Here is a 9,471-nt window from a genome sequence, read left to right on the forward strand (position 1 = left end):
CATCAGAAGCAAAAGTATGATATACTTACCATATCATAAGTTGTGTACAAAACCACAGGCTTTTTTTTCTTTGCTCATTTCCCCTCAGGATTGGAGAGAAAAATGTGCACTATTTCAAGAACTTCAGTGACTGTAAAATAGACATGTCTATTTCTTTAGAGTCTTAAGCAAAGAAGAAAACTGAAACTCTTTTTTTTTTTTTTCTGTATCAATTGACTTTTTAAAGCCTCCCCAGGAGGAGAAAGGAGCCACTGGAGGGGGCCAGTATCAAAGTTGAAGAACAAAGATGACAGGTCAAGAGACACTTCTGTTTACATCAGCATGCTCTGCACCAATGTACCAGAGAATACATCAAAGCCACTACTAATGCCAGCTCTGGATCTCTTTGCTAGCAAATGAAACGTGGAAATATTTTCCTGACTGCCATCTAAAGTAAAACAGTTGCAAAGCACTCTCGTTTGATTGGGAACATTTGAGCTTTCAATTTTTCATAGTTACCCTGGCCTTATCCAAAATAAACGATGCCTATAGGAGAATGAGACTGGCGATGTCATATATTGTAGTAAATGTAACCTGTCTACATGACTGAATCTTCTAGAATGCTGCTTAGTTTTTTAATATGTTAAACCCCAGGTGCACTCTAAGGCTATTTACAAAAATAAAAGTGAACAGAAATATGTCTGTTCCTTCCAAAGCACCCATTTAGTTGTTGTTCCCACAAACACCCATTCCCCCCCTCACCTTTCCCTCCTCCCAAGAACTGATTTACTCCATGGCATCCTGGGAAAGCAGAGAGTTATGATCATTTCTATTTTGGAAGTCAGGAGGTTTAACAGAGAGGTTGTGTGATTTGTCCAAGGCTTTGCAAAAGCCCTAAGGCAAACTGAGAAAAGAATCCACTTCTCTTGACCTCCTTGTCTGTGCCTTGTCTGCGAGGCTGCCCGTCTTCCTCGCAGCTGACAGAACTACTGACAAGGGCGAAGGCCGTATTGATCCTGTAGTTAGACACTGAAAAAACACCATCATTTAGCATCAGTTGGTTCCAGTAGGAGTCACATCCCTTGGACAGAATTTGACACTTAGAAGTACTAATTTTTAAGCCTAATTGTACCTACTGTAATACCAATATCAGCACTTGATAAGTTGCTGGTTAATAAACGATAAGAAAATGCAAAAGATTTTTTCAAAACTAGTAAATATAGCTGTGATACATAGGGATGCTTTGCCAGAGAAGGTGCATGTAACTCTTTTCACCCTGCACCCCAGGCTCAGGGGTACCGTAGCTCATCAGGGATACGGGAGCTCATCGGTACGTGGCACAGATGGAAAGCCAAAGATCCAGTCTCAGCAGTGCCACACGGGCAGTGGGACAAACCCCTCCTGTGCCCTCAGAATGCAGCTGCCTCCTCACTGGCTCATCAGTCAGCACTGCAAAAGAAAACAAAATCAATTGAAATCTCCCCATTTCAGCAAGCTGAGTATGAACACGAGTAGGCGAGTGTACAGCTTGATAATGCACCCCCTTCGTAGAGTCACTGCTTGTTCACCTCCCCACCCAGTTTCCATTGTGAGAGTCTCTCAGGCCATCTCCTCTGATAGGCAGTGCTCCACTCAGGGGAATTTGGACAGACACTCAGAACAGCAACGTTTTGGAGCCGAGTAATCTACAATAGAAGGATGAGGAAGATAAGCGCATTGTTAGTTTCTGCTCATACGCAATCAGAGCAGACAAAACATCCATCATCCTGTACAATATTAGTCTTTAAATATTCAGCTTTATCAGTTCCCCCATTCCTAATCCATCATTAACCACCCCATGAAGTCTCAGCTGATTAGCCCCACCTCTGCAGCTCAGCAAACCATTAACTCTTTATTATTTGTATTTAATTGAACATCAGTAGCAGTAGAAAATTCCAACCAGACACATTTCAGAAGCAGAACAAAGGAGATGGTCCCCTGCCTAAGGAATTCGTGTTTTGGACAAGAGTGAAGTGCAGCAAAGAGGAAGTGACAACCATGCTGAACAAAGGCTTACCCATGTACCCTCGATTAAATTCCCTACCCCACAAATTTCTAGATTTTTTATGGATTTATTTTCAATGAGTTCCATCTCCTTATCCCTTAAAATCAGAGAAGATGATGTGATTTGGGAGGGTTCTGCAAGAAAAAAATGGTATTTTTTATGCTAGGTGAAAAATGGCTTGAAAAACACTACCTAAACCATGGAACAGTTATCAGGTAGTGATAAAACGAGGGATTATAATCATAGGAAACTGGCAAATATACACAACATGCACATTTTATGTGGACTTAAAGAAATGGAAATTGATTTCTCAGTTAAAATGCTTACTGCTTGGGGATTAAATATATGTAATTTATGAAGTGTTATTTAGATTTTGCTGGTTTCTATTCACATGCATAATCAAAACATAGATACTACTCTAAATGAGTGGTTTTTCCTGCTGGTACTCCTGGGCTTGGACACCTTTTTCTTTCTTTCTCTTTTTATTACTTAGACTGGAAGCTAAGGCTGGTTGCACATTTCCTCTGAAGTAAATTTTGTAGAAGAAATCAGTGTCTTTGTTACCTCCACCGGGGTTTCTGTACCTTTCTATTTGTGAGTCCCCTTTGAAACATGCCTGAAAGATCCAGTTCCCAAGAAAGCCACTACCCACTCCCTGAGCAGAGCTGCGCAGCATGAGCACTCCACACCAGAAACTCAGCACTGGCTTTTTGTTTGCTGATCAACTTTAAAGCCCAGAGCACTGGAGGAAACAGTTTTCTAAGGGACTTCTCTACCACTGTGCCCACTCACTGCTTTGCTACCAGGTGGAGAGTAATGCCTGTCTGGGAACCAAGCTCAGTATATGAAAGTGAACATGGATGATACAGAAAATGTTTTTTCAATTTGAGTTGGAAAACTCAAGTTAAAACCATTTGAATCCATCCTTGTAATTCTGTGTCTGAACAAAATAATGTATTTTAAGTAGCGTTGACGAAATGGCTTTGAGGAAATTAAAAAGCTATCCATCTATAATATACTGTGCTATCTATATACTTTACCCCAGTCTAGGTAAATGCTTCTGTTAAAAATAAGTATTTTCCAGTACTATTCCCTCTGCTTTTGAATTTATTCTGATGTTAGTCTGTTGGAGACAAAAGTGATGACTCTCAGGGTACAAGGGGTGATGCATTTATATTTACCTAGCACTCGACTTACTTGCATCTGTTCTCCTTTTAATCCCTGTAATTAATATGCCTGCCTGCCTCTTCATGAACTAAAATAGTTCATATTTGGACATCACAGCAATCATAGTTGCTGCTGCAAAAGGACAAGAGGAAGAACAATTGAGTTTGGCCAGCACAGTTAAGTAACCTATACAAGGGAAAACATAAGCCACTAATGCAAAATAGAATATGAGAGCATTGAGTCAGATGAAAGTACAGCTTGTCTCCCATAAGAGCCAGAATGAAATGATTCAGGCGATAGTTGAGAAATGATGCAAATATGGAGAAATAAGTTCTGTGGTGTGTCCACCCAACTTCCAACTGACTGCATTTTGGGGAGTTCTTGAGCCAGATGCTCTGTCAAGTCTATCGTTTTATAAATGAACATGGAGTGATTTCTCAGATCTTCCAAGTCTGATTTTTTCAAGCTCTTCTTTGAATCTGTTTGCACCTATTTCCCTCCAAACATCCTGTGGATACTGTGTTCCCCAGTTTTTTTTAATGTGTTATGTGGAAGAACCCCACTTCATTTAATTTATTTAAAGCTTCCTACCTGCAGTCAGAACCATTGAGGAATGCCCAAACTAGTCTAAAATAATCTTGAACAACATCTCCATCCATTTATGCTTTATTAATTCCCCTCATCTTCCTTCTTTCCTCTGTAATGCCCTCTTTCTTTTTCCTAATTTCTGGAGGGTGTCACAAGCTCTAAAGGCATCCAATTTTACAAATGCATGTCTATCACATAGCAAAATTCAAATGATTGAAAGCACAGCAGTCCGTCAGGGACAAAGTCTTCTGCAATGATGTCACTTACTTGTAAGTTTAAGACTAAACTTTAGCACCTCAGTTGCTTTCTGAGCTCTTGAATGACAGTGACCTGATTTTCAGAGGTGCTTAGCACCCACCAGGTCTCCGGGGGAGCTGCAGGCACTCCACAAGCACAAGAGAACACTTTTATGCAAAGCATTTGCCTTACTCTGGGCACTCAAGTATTAAATTGTTGCTCTGGATTCAGCTTCACAGTGTAGTGACACAGGAAATCGTCAGCCCTGGAGTGAAATTAAGAGCCTTAGGACTGGCAGTACAACCCTTACGGTGATTTAAGGTAAGTAGTACTCTTTAATTAAATATTCCTAAATGTAAATATTCCCTTCTCTTTTTTTTCAGGATCAGTGGCAAATTCTACAGAGGAGAATCATCCTACAAGTTTCACATACTATAAATGTACAGGTTTGCTATATCGGGAGTGCTGCTGGAACATCTGATTTTCAGCTTTGTATCTGTTTCCACAGTAAAACACCAAAACTTCAACTTACATTTTCACCTGCACAATCATCTAATAGATACACTTTCCATCTACCCTATAATTTTTTCTCTTTCTCTGTTCCTCTCTTGGAACTTGTTCAGACCTATTCTCTAGCCAAAAGTGGGTGGGTTTCTTTCCCTTCAGTGTACTCCTCTTTGCATTTCTTTTTGCTTTCTCGCCACCTTTCTATGTGTCAGCCTTGTTCCATTTCTTCTCCCCGGTGGCATTCAGAACTCCTGCTACTTTCATACACTCTCACCATTTTAAGCTGCTTTCCCACATGCTGCCTTTCACAGAACACCTTCCATCCACTGATTTCCAAAGCACAGATGCTTGTTCGCTTTCCATGATGGCAACAACAGCTCTAAAGGAAACATATCGTTTCCCCTCCTGCAATTCATGCACAAATGCCTGGCATGTGCTGCCTGGAGAAAGTCTTTCAACTTTGAATTTCCTTGCTTTTGTGGAATCTGTGAAAAAGTCTGATAAATTACAGCTTTGGCAGTTATTTCAAATAACTTTATTTGCAGCCAGCTGAGGTAAAATCTGTCAATGGTGCCATCCTCGTGTTCTTTGAAAGGTTGTTGGTGTTTCATGAGGGAACTCAAAGTCAAGCTGGTTCAAAGGGAGGCTCACATTTCATTTTTTTCCAGGAAGGGTAGCTAATGGTGACAGGACTGCCTTAAAAGACATAAGAGCTGAGGTCTAGTTGAGGCCATGAGTCTCTTCCAGTACATGTGTTTTGCAACTTTATCTCTCGCCTGATGATTTCTCATCTGTGAAACAGCTGTAATACTAACTGGGAGCTGTAATATTAGCTAACAACACACAAGAAGACCCCAACTAATCATATGAGTGGCAAGGTTTTGGAGTTGACCTTGGACCTGGTTTTAGTGTTGGCAGTTTGGGCAAGGCCAAGTCTGCAGCTCCTCTCACCATGGCTCAAGAGACAAGAGCTGTGACACACAGGGTGCAGCAGCAACTTCTCACATTGTCCCGAGGGCTGAGAGGAAGAAATAATACAGAGCCTTGGCTTTGAAAGCCACTGAGGCCTGAGCTTGCAGGAACTGTGGTGCACCTGGCAACCTCCAGTGATACTCAGGATAAACACTAGCATTGCAGGGTTTGCCATGTGTGTGAGCAGGATTTCAGTGCATGCTAATGAAAATAAGCACGGTGTTCCTGACCCTCTACTCCCAGAAGCTGTCCAAAGCTGAAGTCTCATGGGAAGCCTTTGCTGAGCCATCTGGGTGGATGGAAGCTATATGTGACTGTCTCCCATCTACACCCTCTGGTGACCTGAAAACAAGTGGTGAGAACATGTCAATTCTGCTTTAACCAGTAGCACTCTGAAAAGAAATCTATAACCACACTGGACCTCAAGAATCTTGGATGGAGAAGGATGATCATCTTTTAAGGCAAAAAATCCTGCCTGTGTAGGATTCTCAGAACTGTCTTTGAGCAAAATCTACTTATGGTAAGAGACATAGATTATTATCATTAATGTTACATGCATGATTTAATTAGGAAAAGCCACACAGTTCATGAAAACAAAATATTTCCAGCTAATAGTATTACTAATTACCCAGAAGATCATGAATCAAAACAAATTTAATAAGATGCAGGAGAAAAGGCTGACAAGAATCTCATGAATTTCAGGAAAGAAATGTGAAATCCTGCACACAGATCAGAACAATATTTGTGGTAACAAAGCTGGGGAAGCAGCTAAAAAGCAGCCTTGCAGGGAAGGCCCTGGGGACCCTGGTATTCAACAATCTGAACAGGAGCCAGCAGTGCAGCCTTGCAGCAAAGATTGCTGGGGTGCACTAGGAAGAGCACTGCTGCAGGTTAATGGATGTGATCCTTCCTCTCTACTCAGCTCTGGTGAGACACACCTGGACACCTGGGTCAAGATCTGAGCTCCACCATGTCAGAGACATGGACACACTGGAACAAGGACTGTGGAAGGCCATGGAGATGATACAGGGGCTGAAGCATCTGATGTTTGAGAGGCTGAGACATTTGGGATTGTTTAGCAAGGAGAAGAGGAAGGTCTAGGGAATGTATGATCAATGTGTATAAGTACCCAAATGGGGGGAGGCAAATAGAAAAGACAGAACCAGGCTTTTCTCTGATAGGACAATAGGCACATGGGCACAAATCGAAGTATACCAAATTCCATGTAAACATAAGAAAAGTTGTTTTTTTTTTTACTATGAATGTGGTCAAACACTGGAAGAGGCAGCCCAGAGATGCTATGGAACCTACATCCTTACACTCACTCACAGAACCAACCTGCTTTGCTTTGAGCAGCGAGGTTGGACTGTGTGATCTCCAGAGGTCTTTTCCAATCACAGCAATTCTTTGATTTGCTAGATATGTGCCCCATCCTAGTCCTGAATATATCTCTCTTATGCATGCCCAAGATGCGTTTGGATTTTTTGACAGACTTTTCACCACATCAATGTGAAGGCATTGCCATTGTATATTAGGATATGTAACATTAATGTAAATATAACTGAGAAGATCAAGAGATTGCATCACATGTCATGTAGGATTCTGGGGGACGCTGGCAGGAAAACAAGAATTGCAGTAGAAGAGTAATTGTCAAATAATGACATGTCAAAGCTCAACTTTTACCAACTCTAAATCATTTAGTATAGATTAGTGTAGTTCCCTTGACATGTTTCTTTGGGTCCTGGAAAGAAATGAATAACCCACTGCATCTTGTACATGCAATGCAGGGGGTAATTTGGACAAAATGATGTAATGTTTTTGAAAACATGACAAGAAAATTAAGGATGAAGAAACTCCAGAATGACTTTATGAATGAAAAGAACCTGCAATTGCTTTCCATCCCTTGACAGATGTTACTTAAACTGACATACTATATCATGCAACAAAGCTTACAGGGGAAATACAGGATTATGAGAAAATGTATAAACCACTATCATTATTGTAAAAAAATGTTTTATTCTACACAAAGAGACAAAAAAATTGGGGGTACTTTTTAGGAAGAACTTGATGTAGACTAAGGTACCAGTATTTTCAGGAATTAGCAAATTAATCTATTTTTTAAAAAAAGAGTGAAGTTAAAAAGAAGGGAGAACTTTCTGATGTATCCCAATCTCACACAATCTTTCCCCCTCTTCTCCTGCCATTGTAGCATCTGGAAGTCTTGCCTATTTTTAAAGTAAAACCAGGAAGACTTTCTCCTGCCTTCTTCTGTACGGAGAAGTGAAATAATCGGAAGGGGAGGAAACAGTCGTTGTCAAGAAATGGTAGGTAAAGAAATGAATATGCCTTGTCTATAAACATTCTCAGTTCACCTCAGAGGGAGGTTTACAGCTTACAACTGTTGCAGGGAGCACAAGTCTCCACCCCACCCCTCACCAGTTCCCTGCTTTTAATGTGTGTAAAAAAACAGGGGCACAGCACACATGGAGTGAGGAGGGTGCCTCAGTACCTCAGAGCTTCTCCAAAGCAGCCTTTGGAGATCAGCATTTTAGGTGTCAGCCCCAATGAAAGAAGAAACCCTCAAGAAAGTAGGGCTTAGTAAATGCTCTTACCAACCTGTGTGACAGAGCAAGTGGAGCACCACTTTGGACCAAATGAAACTTCAAAAATTCACAAAGTCTCTTTTTAAAAGATTAATTTCATTCTGAGGTACAGACCTTAGCTGTAATGAAGCTGCAAGCCCATAGTTTGTCACAGCCAAGTTCAAGTCTGGTATAATATGTCTAAGTTTTTTGCTCATCCATAGGTCCTTTATTTTTCTCTACCTGATTTTTGGCCTTGCATTCAATATGAAAGCATCACAGAAGAGTCACTGAATAACCAGAGTGGATAGAGAGAGTGTAGTAGTGGATAGAGAGAGTGTAGTAGTAGACAGATGATAAAGATTTTTCCCCACAGTCAATACTGATGTCCGGGACATATTTTTACTAATTTGTTTTTTAATGTGTTGCTCCCTTACAAAAAGGTTTAATATTGATTGACTTTTAATAGTATGGGTGTTCTCTTGTGCTGCAGACTTCTTCTTGCTTACTTTTGTTGTAAGGAACATGAGAAAATTAACAGGAAACAAAAAGGCATTTTAACAGGACCCTGGAAGTATTTAACAAAGAATCATAGAAACAAGCTAACTTTTCTTTCTGTTTATCAAATTATATGAGGATTCAGGCCAAAAGAGCAATTGTTATTAATAACTTAATAAGTTATATAAAGTTTCTCCCTTTTTGCCAGAAATTTAAAAAAGCATTAATGGTGGTAAGGCACTGTCTTGCCATTAATTCATACAGATTTGACATTGATATCCTAAAGTAGCACAAAAAAAAAACCAAAAAGAAAAAGGAAATATTCATCAATATTAAAATATCTCCAAACATTTCCAGACCTTTGTATTTGGAAAGCCGCCACTACTCCATTTCAACTGCCATACTGAGTCTGCTTTGCAAAAGCTACCTCTTGACATTTTGCAGAACCACCTCTAATCGTCTAAGGAAGCTCTGGATTGAGATTAGTATCCACAGCAGAAAGGAATCTACAGACACTACTGTGTGCGAGTAATGCTGTGGGCGCTCGTCCAAGCTCAGGAACGAGTGGAATGTACCCCTTCTCCAAGGTATGGATGAAAAAACATCGCTGAAGTGGAAGTGGGGTTTGGGTGGAACTGAAGCAAGAGAGAAGCTCATATATATGTTTTCCATGTGTATGAAAATGACTGTCTCCTTATTAAAAAAATATATTGGGAGCCAATATTTTAATTATTCACTGCATTTATTTGCTTCTGATGGCATAAATAATCTATCATCTTAGCGTGCCAAACAAAAAGTCAGAGGAACATTTCCACTTCAAGTCAAACAAAAAAAATATATAAACCAACGTAATGGAACTTTTCTGTGAACTCACATAATGAATTTCTTTGTTTAATT

At 40.2% G+C, this 9,471-nt stretch overlaps 1 long non-coding RNA gene across 1 annotated transcript; it reads left to right on the forward strand.

The window, feature by feature from the left end:
- Window positions 1-5,930: 5,930 nt before the first annotated feature.
- LOC134415511 (uncharacterized) lies at window positions 5,931-9,103 on the forward strand. Its single transcript, XR_010027068.1, has 3 exons — window positions 5,931-6,014; window positions 7,704-7,818; window positions 9,019-9,103. It is a non-coding gene; the product is annotated as an uncharacterized LOC134415511 (long non-coding RNA).
- Window positions 9,104-9,471: the final 368 nt, after the last annotated feature.

Source organism: Melospiza melodia, chromosome 3 (genome assembly GCF_035770615.1).
Source record: "Melospiza melodia melodia isolate bMelMel2 chromosome 3, bMelMel2.pri, whole genome shotgun sequence".
Classification (NCBI taxonomy): domain Eukaryota; kingdom Metazoa; phylum Chordata; class Aves; order Passeriformes; family Passerellidae; genus Melospiza; species Melospiza melodia.